Source organism: Mirounga angustirostris, unplaced genomic scaffold (assembly GCF_029215605.1).
Source record: "Mirounga angustirostris isolate CCGP_5_RB_7025 unplaced genomic scaffold, mMirAng1.0.hap1 SCAF_16, whole genome shotgun sequence".
Taxonomy (NCBI): Eukaryota; Metazoa; Chordata; class Mammalia; order Carnivora; family Phocidae; genus Mirounga; species Mirounga angustirostris.
The window spans coordinates 59584922-59598847 of NW_026991724.1; the positions used below are offsets into that span (position 1 = coordinate 59584922).

The 13926-nt window shown below is 45.7% G+C and overlaps 1 protein-coding gene and 1 long non-coding RNA gene across 13 annotated transcripts in view; both read right to left on the bottom strand.

The window, feature by feature from the left end:
- Positions 1-513, bottom strand: part of ZNF606 (zinc finger protein 606) — a 28576-nt gene extending 28063 nt beyond the window's left edge. For 3 of the 11 annotated variants that reach the window (XM_045892349.3, XM_045892348.3, XM_045892347.3), the window contains exon 1: positions 4-433. The gene's annotated coding sequence lies outside the window, so the exon portion shown is untranslated. Of the gene's footprint in view, positions 1-3; positions 436-469 lie in introns of those variants that run through there. The other 8 variants (XM_064580224.1, XM_045892343.3, XM_064580229.1 and 5 more) reach the window with 7 other exon arrangements.
- Positions 514-2523: 2010 nt separating this feature from the next.
- LOC123856220 (uncharacterized) overlaps positions 2524-13926 on the bottom strand; it is a 31179-nt gene continuing 19776 nt past the window's right edge. Inside the window, exons 5-6 of one of the 2 annotated variants that reach the window (XR_010407969.1) lie at positions 13162-13366; positions 2524-7808 (exon numbers count right to left, since the gene is read on the bottom strand). This is a non-coding gene — a long non-coding RNA (uncharacterized LOC123856220). Of the gene's footprint in view, positions 7809-12569; positions 13367-13926 lie in introns of those variants that run through there. The other variant, XR_006793645.3, reaches the window with a different exon arrangement.

The window sequence follows — 13926 nt, forward strand, 5'->3', positions numbered from 1 at the left end:
TACCTGGCCCGCGGCTCCCGGCCCCCCACCCCTGCGAGCCGGTCCCCGCCGCTCTCGGCAAGCGACTTCGCAAACTCGGGATCGCTCGGCCGGGGCGTCCGGCTTTTGTTCCGCTCCAAGGTTCGGCCCGGCGGTGCCCCTGGGATCCCGGCGCGCGGCGGGGGAGACAAAGGCGTGCCGGGCCAGCGGCCGCGCCCCGGCGCCAGGCCCGACGTGCGGGGTGTCCCCGGGCCCGCCCAGCCGGCCCAGCGCGGCCGCGAGCCCGGAGGCGGGAGGCGGGAGGCGGGAGGGTGCGAGAACCAAGGGACACGGGGCGCGAAGCCAGCGCGGAAGGGGCAGGTGCGGGGCCCGCCCTGGCGCCGCGCTGGCCCCGATGGCAGGCGACGCGTCTTCCCGCTCGTTCTCCCGACCCGCCCAGCCCTCGGCGTCGGCGGCAGCAGCAAGCCCACCGCCTCGGCGACCGCCTCACCTCGGCGGCGGACAATGGCGGCCGCTCCCCCGGCGTCGACCAGGACGCGCCGCGCGGGCTCCTGGGAGTTGTAGTTCCGGGCGGTACGCTTCCGGTTGGCCCGGAAGCGTCGTCACGGCAGGTACAGGGAGCAGCCCGCCTCGAGTCCCGCCTCCGCTGCGTCAGGCGCTCACCTGGGCGACTAGTGTTCTAGCCCCCGGCGAACCGGACGCGGCTGTCCCGGGCCTGGACCACCCTCCCTGCCGCCGCTGCCGAGCTCCGGAAGGCCTGGGTAGGTCGCGGCCCCGTGAGCCTCAGTTTGCCCGTCTGTGAAATGGGGGCTCGCGGTAGCTGCCCTTAGCAAGGCGACCTTGACGAAATCCGATAGTCTTCGGCGTCCCGTACGCAGGTCTGAACGCTTTCAAGGGGTCCTTTCACTTAACATTTACAGTACGGTGAGGAAGGGGCTGTTCTGAGCTCCCTTTCCAGATGAGGCGGCTGGTTTGAAGCTTCTCCTCGCTCACGAAGCCCTTGTGTTTAGAACATGAGGGATCGTTCCCAGATCTCCTTCTAGATGGCGAAGCTCAATGGGAGCCTGAATTACCACGGACCTGTGTTGTGATGTTTCCTTGTTGCGAGGCGCTGAAGACCAGAGCAGGGAACATGGTTCACGCAATCTCTGCCTGGCGGCTGTTACCCAAACCACTATTCAAGGGCATGGACCAGGATGACGAAAGGGCTCCTCACCCAGCACAGGGAGGATTCCTGGGCCACCACCCCCAGCCTACAGCGCCGGCTGAACCTGGAATCCTCGAGCCCACTGACAGCTCTTCGGGGCCCTGTTGGAACCTCCCTCCCGCCTGAGTTTGAAGTGACCCTCACCCCGAGCTTCCCTGGCCCCCCACCTTTTCCTCCTTGTTCCTGATTCATCTTGCCTGTGCATTTGTCCACCCCAGTTTAGGCTGCTCAGTTGGGGGAACAGCACGGTGATCAGGGAGGGGCAATGAGGGGCCTGACTGCAGACAGCCTTAGGGGCACCGTGATGGCCCTGACTCTGGCTTTGAGTGACATGGGAAGCCATCTCATGGTTGGGAGCAGAGCACCGATGAGCTCTGACCTCACCAAAAGGTCACTTCTGTTTCTGTGTGGAGAACAGACTAAGAGGGTGAGGGAAGGAGCAGGATGATCCCTGAAACCAGTGCAGTAATCAGGTGGGAAATGATGGCAGCTTAGATCAGAGTGATCAGCGTCCAGTTGCGGACGTTGGTATTTTAAAGGTAGAGACAACAGGTAGTAGGTTCGAGGTTTTGCTTCGTGAGCTGCAGTCCAGCCTGTAATACCCAGAGCAAAGCAGGCTTCTCAAGGAACGGCTATTCACCAAAGGCCTTTTTGGGTGGAGAATGGGTTGCAGGGGTGTGAGGATTCTGCTTCCCTGACGCAAGCCCTCCCCCACTCCATTCACCCCAGCGTGCTGCCTAGCACTCTGTTCTCTCCATGCTGTGAGGGCGCAAAGGCTGGGCTGCGCAGCCATCCTGGATGCCCCTACTGTGGGGTTCTGAGCTATTTCTGAGCTGCCACGGTTTTCTGAATGGGACAAGATCAGAGCAGTGGGAGAATATAGGTTCTCCTGGGGCATGCCTTTCCTCTGAGAGGTGCCTAAAGCGTGGTCACCCCATACCACCTGAAGGGCTCCGGCTGCTTCCATTTCTTCACAGCCAGATGATGAGAATGAAGGGTAAAGGAAGGGGAGTCCAGGGCACATTCTTGGAACAAATAAGACCTTTCATGAGAGTATAACCGTAGGGTCACCAATAGTAAAATAACTAGTACAAATAAGTTAGACTTGAAGTTATCTGTGCTCTCAGATCCTAGGATTAACTCATCTTCACCAGCTAGGAGCCCAGGAGTCATTAAGTTCAACATTCTGTGGGATTGTGAGTCCTCCACGTGGAAGTCAGCATGCCTCTCTGCTGTCAGTGGCCATGCAGAAGCTTCCCCTTGCACAGCTCTTCCTTGCTGCCTTTGTCACCAGCTCAGCACTCAGCCTCCAGCTTTTCTCGTCCCAGGGATTTAATGGTAGAGGTATGCTCATTTTTCTTTTCTTTTCTTTTCTTTTTTTTTTAAAGATTTTATTTATTTATTTGAGAGAGAGAATGAGAGAGAGCACGAGAGGGAAGAGGGTCAGAAGGAGAAGCAGACCCCCTGCTGAGCAGGGAGCCCGATGTGGGACTCGATCCTGAGACTCCAGGATCATGACCTGAGCCGAAGGCAGTCGCTTAACCAACTGAGCCACCCAGGCGCCCTGCTCATTTTTCTTTTAAGAAAAACATGTAAAATATAATAAAGTTGTGAGGAATTCAGTGAAACCCTATGAAAACACTCCTAAGCTGAAAAAAAAAATTATCCATGTAGCCGAAACCCCCATGTTCCCCTCTTCCATAGAAACTGCCTTTCAGAGACAGCCACTATCCTGAATGAAATATGGATTGCTCTGTGTTTTTGGAAGTTTTACAACATATATGTATCCCAGAGCAATACAAAACATTTACTTTGCATTGCATTCATATAAATGTATCAATATAAGATTTTATCTGCAACTTGCATTTTTGCTCCATGTATTTATCATTGCAAGATTTATCCTTTTTGATATGTGAAGCTTTATTTATTTTCACCGCTGTCTAGTTTCCTGTTCAATGAATATACCAGAACTTGTTTATACTGTCTACTTTTGATGGCCACTTAGGTTCCTTCAGTAAATATTCATTAAAGAACCTACTATGCAGGGTGCCTGGGTGGCTCAGTCAGTTAAGCATCCAACTCTTAGTTTCAGTTCAGGTCATGATTTCAGGGTCCTGAGACTGAGCCCCCGCATCAGGCTCCGGGCTCAGCAGGGTGTCTGCTGGAGATTCTGTCTGTCCCTCCCCCCAACTCTCTCATGTGCTCTCTGTGTCTCTGTCTCTCTCTCAAATAAGTAAACAAATCCTTAAAAAAAATAAGAACCTATAATGCAGGAGCTGGGAATAAAGTAGTGAGTAAAAATCACAAAACCACTAACCTCAAGGAGCTCACATTCTGGAGGAGAGTGCACAATAGAAAAGTAAGTAAAGGGACGCCTGGGTGGCTCAGTCGGTTAAGCGTCTGCCTTCAGCTCAGGTCATGATTCCAGGGTCCTGGAATCGAGCCCTGCAGGGGATCCTTGCTTGGCAGGGAGCCTGCTTCTCCCTCTGCCTGCTCTGCCTGCTGCTCCCTCTGCTTGTGCTCTCTCTCTCTGACAAATAAATAAAACCTTAAAAAAAAGAGAGAGAGAAATAAGTAAAATATATAACACATCGGATGGGGTTAATTGCTAAAGGCCAAGTAAGGAGGGGGGCAAAGAATCGGGGAGGAGGTGGTTGTGATTTTAAGTTGGTGGCTCAGGGAAGGGCCCACTAAGAAGGTAATATGCAAGCAAAGACCTAAAGGCAGGGAGAAAGCCAGCCATGCAGGTATCTGGGGAAAAGCATTGCAAGCAAAAGGCTTCCAGCTCCTATAAATGATGTTGCTATGAAAATTCATATACAGGTCTCCTTATGGACAGACGCAGGGGCTCTCTGGGGTAAGCCCTCAGAGTGGTCCTGATGGGCCATAGCAAATGAATATTTATGTCCAATGTTGGTAGATGTTTCCAAAAGGATTGCACCTTTTCTTTTCTTTTTTTAAAGATTTTATTTATTTATTTATTTGACAGAGAGAGACACAGCGAGAGAGGGAACACAACCAGGGGGAGTGGGAGAGGGAGAAGCAGGCTCCCACTGAGCAGGAAGCCCGACCCGGGGCTCAATCCCAGGACGCTGGGATCATGACTTGAGCCAAAGGCAGACGCTTAACGACTGAGCCACCCAGGTGCCCCAGGACTGCACCTTTTCGTACACCTCTTAGCAACGGTTAGGAGTTCCACTTGCTCCACATGCTCACCAATGCTTGGTAGTGTCAGCTTTTTAAATTAAAAAGTATGGGTAGAAAATGGTATTTCATTCTGAGATGTTTGCTCTTCTCTTATTGGTGAGATTCAGCATCTTTTCACAGTGTTAGCCATTTGTGTGTTCTCTCCTTGAATTATCTCACTTCATGCGTTTTTCTCTCAGGTTGTCTTTTTCTTCCTGGCTTATAGAAGTTCTTCACAGAAATTTAACATTAATCCTTTATTAGGAATGTTATCCTTTCCAAGTTTTGACTTACCTTTTACTTTGTTTATGGTATCTTTTGAAGCAAAGATGGATTTTTTTTAAATGTCTTTTCCAGGACAACTGGATGGCTCCGTCAGTTGAGCTTCTGGCTCTTGATTTCCGCTCAGGTCGTGATCTCGGGGTCCTGGGATGGAGCTCCCCATTGGGCTTCGTGCTCAGTGGGGGGTTGGCTTGAGATTTTCCCTCTCCCCCAAATTGTTCTCTCTCACTCTCAGATGAATAATTCTTTTTTTTTTTTTTTTTTAAGATTTTATTTATTTGACAGAGAGAGACACAGTGAGAGAAGGAACACAAGCAGGGGGAGTGGAGAGGGAGAAGCAGGCCTCCTGCCAAGCAGGGGCCCGATGCGGAGCTTGATCCCAGGACCCTGGGATCATGACTAGAGCCGAAGCCGGACGCTTAAGGACTGAGCCACTCAGGCGTCCCTCAAATGAATAATTCTTAAAAAATAAAAGTAAAATAATGTCCTTCCCAATCTAAGATTCCTTTTATTCCATTTTCTTGCTAATTGCCTTGGCCAGAACCTCCATTACAATGTTGATTAGAAGTGGTGCAATCAGACATCCTCACCTTGTTCTAATCTTCGGGGGTAAGCATTCAGTTTTTTACCGGTATGATATTACCTGTTGGTGTAGATGTCCTTTGTCAGGTTGAGGACATTGCCTTCTATTCCAAGTTTGGTGAGAGTTGTTTGTTTGTTTGTTTTTTAAATCAGGAATGACTGTTGGATTTTGTCAATTTTTTTCTGCATGTATTGAGATAATCATATATTTTTTTTTTTAGCTTGTTAATACAGTGAAATACATTTATTGATTTTGGTTAAACCGACCCTGCATTTTTTTAGATAATCCCACTTGGTCATGACTTTTTAAATTTCTATTATTTTATTATTATTGGATTCAATTTGCTAAAATTTTGTTTATAAAATATTTGCAGGGGCACCTGGGTGGCTCAGATGGTTAAGCGTCTGCCTTCGGCTCAGGTCATGATCCCAGGGTCCTGGGATGGAGCCCCGCATCGGGCTCCCTGCTCGGCGGGGGGCCTGCTTCTCCCCCTCCCTCTGCTTCTCCCCCTACTCATGTTCTGTCTCTCTCTCTGTATCTCTGTGTCTGGAATGAATAAATAAAAAAACCTTAAAAAAAAAAATATTTGCAGCATATACATTTAACAAAGGACTTGTATCCAGAATATATACACAACTCCTACAACTCAATAATAAAGACAAACAACCTAACAAAAAATGGGCGAGAGGCTTGAATAAACAATGCCAAGCAGCCAATAAGCACATGAAAAAGTATTAACTACCATTAGTCATCACACCAGAATGAGGTATCACTAAACACTCACTAGAGGGGCACCTGGGTGGCTCAGTCAGTTGAGTGACTCTTGGTTTCGGCTCAGGTCATGATCTCAGGGTTGTGGGATTGAGCCCTGCGACTGCCTCTGCACTCCGTGGGGAATCTGCTTCTCTCTCTCTCTCGCTCTGCTCCCCTTCCTCCCCCACCCACCGCTGGTGTGCTCTCTCTAAAGTAAATAAATCTTTAAAAAAATGCTCAGGGCGCCTGGGTGGCTCAGTTGGTTAAGTGACTGCCTTCAGCTCAGGTCATGATCCTGGAGTCCCGGGATCGAGTCCCGCATCGGGCTCCCTGCTTGGCGGGGAGCCTGCTTCTCCCTCTCCCACTCCCCCTGCTTGTGTTCCCTCTCTCGCTGTGTCTTTCTCTGTCAAATAAATAAATAAAATCTTTAAAAAAAATAAAAATAAATGCTCATTCACTAGAATGGCCAAAATGAAAAAGCAATGCCAAAATTTGGTGAGGATGTGGAGCAGCAGGAATTCTAATACATGGCCAGTACTTGCAGAAAGTATTACAACCACTTTGTAGAACTGACAGTGTCTTAAAAAGCTGAGCATACATCCACTCAGCCATGTCACCTCTAGGAGTTTCCACAAGAGAAATGAAAGCATATGCCCATAAAAACAAAACAACCTTGATAAGTATGTTCATAGCACCTTTACTCATAGTAAGCAAAAACTGGGAACATCCCAGGTTTCCATCAATCTGAGAATGGATAAATTGTGCTATATTTATACAATGGAGTAAATACTACACAGCAACAAAAAAGAATTACTGATCTATGTAATGACATAGATAAGTCTCAAAAATTTTTTGCTGAGGGAAAGCAGGAGACACAAAAATGCACAAAATATATGACTACAACCTCACCATAGTAAATTCTAGAATTGGCAAAAATAATCCATGCTGACAGAAATCACTGCTTTGGGATATATAGGGAAGAAGTGTCTGGGGACAAGAAAGGGACAAGAAAGAACTTTCTGGGGTAATGGGAATGTTCTGTGTCTTAATAGGTGTTTGCCAAAAATGATTTAGTGGTGTACCTAGAAGAGCATTTCACTGTTCTGGGTACTCAGCAGAATTCTAGGCTAAGGGGATTTTTTTCTTACAGATTTTATTTATTTTAGAGACAGAGAGGAATGGGGGGAGGGGCGGAGGGAGGAGAGACTCTCAAGTAGACTCCCACCGAGCACGAAGCCCAACATGGGACTTGACCTCACAATTGTGAGATCACGACCTGAGCCAAAATCAAGAGTCCGATGCTCAACCGACTGAGCCACCCAGACACCCCTAGGCTTAAGGGGATTCTCAAGAAAAGTAATTCTCAGGAAATTATTCTTGCAGTCAGGGTTTTTCCCGCCCCGAATCTGGGGCTCTGTTCCACCAGCCCACTGTCATCAAAAGCCAGAGCCTTTGTGCAGTTGCTCCATCAGTGACCAGCCACTTTGATGCCCACCTGCACCCAGTCCAGGTATTTGTCTCCAGCATGGCACTGGGCTCACCTGAAAAGGCTTTCCTCTCTTTGGAACTCACCGAGTTTTCCTTGCTTCCACCTCTCCTCAGTAGCGTATCATAGAGGAATATCCAGGTAGATATTCATAAACATCATATACAGGGATCGAGGATCAGTATCTTACTGGAATGGAAATTTTATTCAGAGTTGGTGAAATTCCGTTGTAGATTTGGAGGGTTCTTTAAAGGCTATACTTTTTCCTTTTTTTTTTTAAATTCACATTAGCTGCATCCTGGTTTTGTCCGTTGTGTTTACGTCCTGAACATCTATAGATGAAGACATTTTTACTTCTCACAAATGAGGGACACATCAACCCATCATGCTCACATCTCTGGCTTGGAGAGCCAGTCTTGCTCCACCAGAGTCCCCAGATGAGGCATTTGTTTTCTGACACAGCTGCTGAGGCCCATACAGCTGGCTTTTAAGAAGCAAGTGTGGGGGCGCCTGGGTGGCTCAGTTGGCTAAGCGACTGCCTTCGGCTCAGGTCATGATCCTGGAGTCCCTGGATCAAGTCCCGCATTGGGCTCCCGGCTCGGCGGGGGGTCTGCTTCTCCCTCTAACCCTCCCCCCTCTCATGTACTCTCTCTCTCTCTCATTCTCGCTCTCTCAAATAAATAAATAAATCTTTAAAAAAAAAAAAAAGAAGCAAGTGTGTTTCCCTATGGACTCATTTTTTAAGCTTTTAATCTTTCTCTCTGTATCTCTCATATACACACATGCTGGCTCTTGTGTATTAGGTCAACCTCCCAGTATAACCACACTGATAATATCTCTGGCTACACACACATGAATGATCTGGTTCTATTTCCCACCCAGTAACATGGGATAATGAAAATTTTAGATTTCATGATTTTAATATTATTCCTGGATGAAAATAATGTTCTTTTAAATTCCAATTATATACATTTATTTTAAACAAAATCACTTGAAGTTAAAGGGAAAGAACAAATATTGCTTACAATCCCACCATCAACAGGGAACAAATTATTAACATGTGGGTGACATTTCTCCACAGAGCTCCCCTGGGAAAGACTTATAATTTCATAGAATGGGGATCATCCGTGTTGTTATGAACCTAATTTTGTCTCCCAATAATATGCCATTTAATTTTTGCACCATTATAACGTAAACGTTCTCCTATTGGGGAGCATTCAGTATTTTGCTGTTATAAACCATGCTATAACAAAGGTCTTGCCCACATTTTCATAGCTGAGCAGTTATTTCCATGGATAAATTGCAAAGGTGAGATTGCTGAATCAACTCATGAACGTACTTTGCATTGGACACTTCCAACTTAACTACCCTACAAAGAGGGTATACCTATCCATGGGTGCTGAATAATAGAATCCATTTCCTACACTTTCTTAGTTTTCTTTTTTTTTTTTCTTAAGTAAACTCTACCCCCAACATGGGGCTTGAACCCATGACCCCAAGATCAAGAGTCCCATGCTCTACTGATTGAGCCAGGCAGGCACCCCCATTTCATAATATTTTTTAAAGATTTTATTTATTTATTTGAGAGAGAAAGAGATAGTGAGAGAGAGCAGGAGTGGGGAGGAGAGGGAGAAGCAGACTCCCCGCTAATGTGGGATTTAATCCCAGGACCCTGAGATCATTACCTGAGCCGAAGGCAGACGCCCAACGACTGAGCCACCCAGGCACCCCTCCAACATAGTCTTTTTAAATCATTGTCAATCTTTACCTGCCAGTTAGCCTCTCTAGACTGTGTTTTCTGCATCTATAAAATGGAAATAACAGAAGAACTTGCTTCACCACGATCTCTGTATTAAATGAGGTAATGTAGACTGCATGATTGGGGTACTGCCTACCTCATAACAGCTGCTCAAATATTTACTTTTTTTTAAGATTTTATTTATTTATTTGACAGAGAGAGAGCGAGAGCAGGAACACAAGCGGGGGGAGTGGGAGAGGGAGAAGCAGACTCCCCGCTGAGCAGGGAGCCTGACGCTGGGCTCGATCCCAGGACCCTGGGATCATGACCTGAGCCGAAGGCAGACGCTCAACCAACTGAGCCACCCAGGCGCCCTCAAATATTTATTTTCATCATTTTAATTTGCATCTCTTTGATGACTGATGAACTCATGTACTTTTTAATGTATTTGTTGTCCATTTGTATTCCTTTTGTGAATTTCCTGTTCATACAAAGGACTAGTGAGGAACCTTTTGTCTTGGTCCTCCCTGACTGGAATGGAGATGGCTCTGCATCTGGGATTGGCAAGGCTTTTCTAATAAATATTTTACCTTCTCAGGCTATGCAATCTCTTTCACAACTACTCAAGTCCACCCTAGTGTGTTAAAGCAGCCGTAGACAGTATGGAAATGACTGGGCGTGGCCATGTTCCAATAAAACTGTTTACAAAAACACTTGGGCCTGATCTGGCCTGTGGGCCCTAGTTTGCCAACCTCAGTGCTACTGTCACCATTTAAGCCTGATATCATATGATAAAAATACTTTATTTTTTTCCTGGGGCGCCTGGGTGGCTCAGCCGTTAAGCGTCTGCCTTCGGCTCAGGTCCTGATCCCAGGGTCCTGGGATCGAGTCCTGCATCGGGCTCCTTGTTTGGCGGGGAGCCTGCTTCTGCCTCTGCCTGCCGCTCCCCCTGCTTGTGCTCATTCTCTCTGACAAATAAATAAATCTTAAGGGGCACCTGGGTGGCTCAGTTGGTTAGGCGTCTGCCTTTGGCTCAGGTCATGATCCCAGGGTCCTGGGATCGAGTCCGGCATCGGGCTCCTTGTTTGGCGGGGAGCCTGCTTCTGCCTCTGCCTGCCACTCCCCCTGCTTGTGCTCATTCTCTCTGACAAATAAATAAATCTTAAGGGGCACCTGGGTGGCTCAGTTGGTTAGGCGTCTGCCTTTGGCTCAGGTCATGATCCCAGGGTCATGGGATCGAGTCCCGCATCGGGCTCCCTGCTCCGCGGGGAGCCTGCTTCTCCCTCTGACCCTCCTTCCTCTCATGCTGTCTGTCTCTCATTCTCTCTCTCTCTCTCAAATAAATAAATAAAATCTTTTTTTAAAAAATATTTTTTTCCTGGTACCAGGGCTTTTTTTTCCTTAAATAATCTTTAAATATTAAATTTTATCAACTTCTTTCTCATTAATCATTGAGATGACTAGGTTTCCCCATTGACTGATTAAAATGGGGTATTATGGTTATATATTTCCTAATACTCAGTACCCTGATTCCTGGAGTGGATGTTCCTGAATTCAAATGTGCTAGCTATACCATCTTTCCTGGCAGGATCTGATCTGGAAATTTTCCATTAATAGTCCTGAGAGATACTGGCCTTTAATTGTTCTTTGAGTTTTGACAAACTGGTATGACAAGAGAGGTAAATATTCAGCTTTCTACATGTTCTGGAACAGTTGCGTATCAGCATAGAGCCCGTCCCAGGACTCAGTCTCACAACCCTGAGATCACAACCCGAGCCAAAACCAAGAATCGGATACTTTGTGTCACCCTAGTGCCCCTCTCCTCTTTGTCTTTTCATTTACTGTAAAATTGTAGCAGTTAAAAAAAAAAAAAAGATTTATTTATTTGAGAAAGAAAGAGAGAGAACGTGTGAGCGGGGGAGGGGGCAGAGGGAGAGGGAGAGAAACTTGTGGGGCCCGACACAGGGCTCGATCTCATAACCTGAGCCGAAACCAAGAATCAGGATGCTCAACCGAGCCACGCAGGTGCCGCATAAAATTGTAGCAGTTTTGAACATAAAAAGAAAAGGAAAGCCACACAATATCCAAAGACTTATTGATCAGCTACGTTCATTTCTGTTTTCTTCTAAGCCCTTCTCCAAATGCACATATAGGGTAACGCAGTCACAACAGTTCACATTTCACTACAGTTGACTCTTGAACAACGTGGGGGTTGGGAGTGCTGACCCCTGTACAGCTGAAAATCCGCATATAACTGACTCTCCAAAAACTTGACTAATAGCCTCCTATTGACTAGCAATCTTACCGATAATACAAAGTCAGTTGATTAACACATATCTTATATATTATATACCGTATTCTTATAATAAAGTAAGCTAGAAGAAAAAAAATCATAAGGAAGAAAAAGTTACAATACTCTACTGTATTTATTGAAAAAAATCCACATATAAGTAGACCTGCACAGTTCAAAACTGTGTTGTTCAAGGGTCAACTGTATTATAGGCATTTTCCATGTTTCTACACAGCGTTCATAATTATAGTTTATAATGAATTCCTGAAACAAATTAGAAGCAGCCCAATTTTCTAGCATTGGGGGAACAATGAAGCAAATAATCACACTCTAGCTCTTTGGAATGGTAGGTACATCAATCATTCAGTCAAATATTATCAACCTATTTTGATTTCTGAGCAATAGCCCTTCCCACATTGGGTAATCACATTAATTAATATTACTGAAGAGAGTTTTGATCTCACTAATTAAAAAATTTTTCCTAGGTATCAAATGCCACTCAGGTTCAGCCCTTCTCTGGGGATGCATCAAAAACCACAAAATTTAAATGTGTGTGTACAGTTTTTATATATTAAAATAAAATATGTAGTTTTTTCTCTCTGGTATGAGTTCTATGGTGCCCAATAAAATTAGAACCTTGATTGAAAGCTTTCCCACATTGATGACATTTATACAGTTTCTCTCTAGTGTGCGTTCTCTTATGTTGAGTGAAGGATAAATGAAAACTGAATGTTTTCCCACATTTGTTACATTTATATTGCTTCTCAACAGTATGGATGCTCTTGTGAACTGTAAGGTGAGAGATGTGACCAAAGGCTTTTCCACATTCATCACATCTGTATGGTTTCTCTCCAGTGTGCGTCCTTTCGTGTTACATGTAGGAGGAGCGGTCACTAAAGGCTTTCCCACATTCGTTACATTTATAGGGTTTTTCTCCAGTATGTGTTCTCTTACGCACATTAAGATTGGACCTTCCATTGAAGGATTTTCCACATTCATCACATTTATAGGGTTTCTCTCCAGTATGAATTCTCCGGTGTACATTAAGATGAGAATTTTGGCTAAAAGACTTTCCACATTCATTACATTCATAAGGTTTCTCACCAGTGTGAGTTCTCTGCTGTAAAATGAGGTGAAGGCTCTGCCAGAAAGACTTCCCACATTCATTACATTCATAGGCTTTCTCTCTATCGTGATTTCTCAGATGTTAAGAAAGAGATGAAAGTTTCTTAAAGGTTTTCCCACATTTGTTACATGCATAGGGTTTCTCCTTAGTATGAGTTCTCATGACCTGAGAGAGGGGTGAGCTATAGGTAAAAAAATCTCCAATTTCTTTACATCCGTAGAATTTCTCTCCTACATTAATTATCTCGTGTGTAGAAAGGTATACCCTCTGGTTGGTATATTTACCATGCTCAATCAACTTAGACAGTTTTCCCAAGGCTTTTCCACATGGACTGCCTTTACAAGGTTTCTTCCCTACCAAGATTTCCTGATGATTTTTTAAAATGAAATTATGATGTAAGCTTTGAATTGAGTCAATTTGATGGAAATATTCTTTGACAAGAAATCTCCGTGAAGAAACAAACTCTGAATTGAAGCTGCATTTTCCCACACCTTCAGCATTTCCCCAACCCCATCCCGGGTCACTACTTGCCCTTGTTTATGTTCCATTGGCCCCGAACTGCCACCGTGCATCTTCTGCTTCTCTGACTCATCCCCAGATTCCCAGTCGTCTGCTGTGGTAGAACATCAGCCATCATCCACTGCGGATCTTGTCAGGTTCATGCTGCTGGATAACTCTTTCCCAGAAAAGACCTCTGTTGGTGACAACTCCTGGCTTTTAGCTTTCTTCTTCCATTCTAGAAGGAAATTAAAAATAATTTAGATCTAGGGGCACCTGGCTGGCTCAGATGGTTAAGCGTCTGCCTTCGGCTCAGGTCGTGATCCCGGGGTCCTGGGATTGAGTCCCACATCGGGCTCCCTGCTCCTTGGGAGCCTGCTTCTCCCTCTGCCTCTCTCTCTGTCTCTCATGAATAAATAAATAAAATCTTTGAAAGAAAAAGAGAAAAAAAAAAAGAAATAAGATTATTTAAGACATTTAAAAAAATAATAATAATAATAATTTAGATCTAGTCTTACAAAGCACCCAGAAGCAGGGTCAGACTACCTCAGTTATCCTCGATCCTTCTCATTCTCAGTTTCTTTAGTTCTCCTTGAGCACGACCATTTCCACCATTAACACATAGTTCCTCTCTGCTTGAGGACCTTCCTTTGGTCTCCAGAGTCTTAGGTGTCAGCAACCTCTTCCCTTTTCATCATTCAGCTCTTGAGTCTCAGGCCACCTCCTTGGAGAGACCCTTCCAAACCTTCCAGCCTGCATGGGTTCCTTATCACTTTCCACCTCATTGTCCTGTTTCAT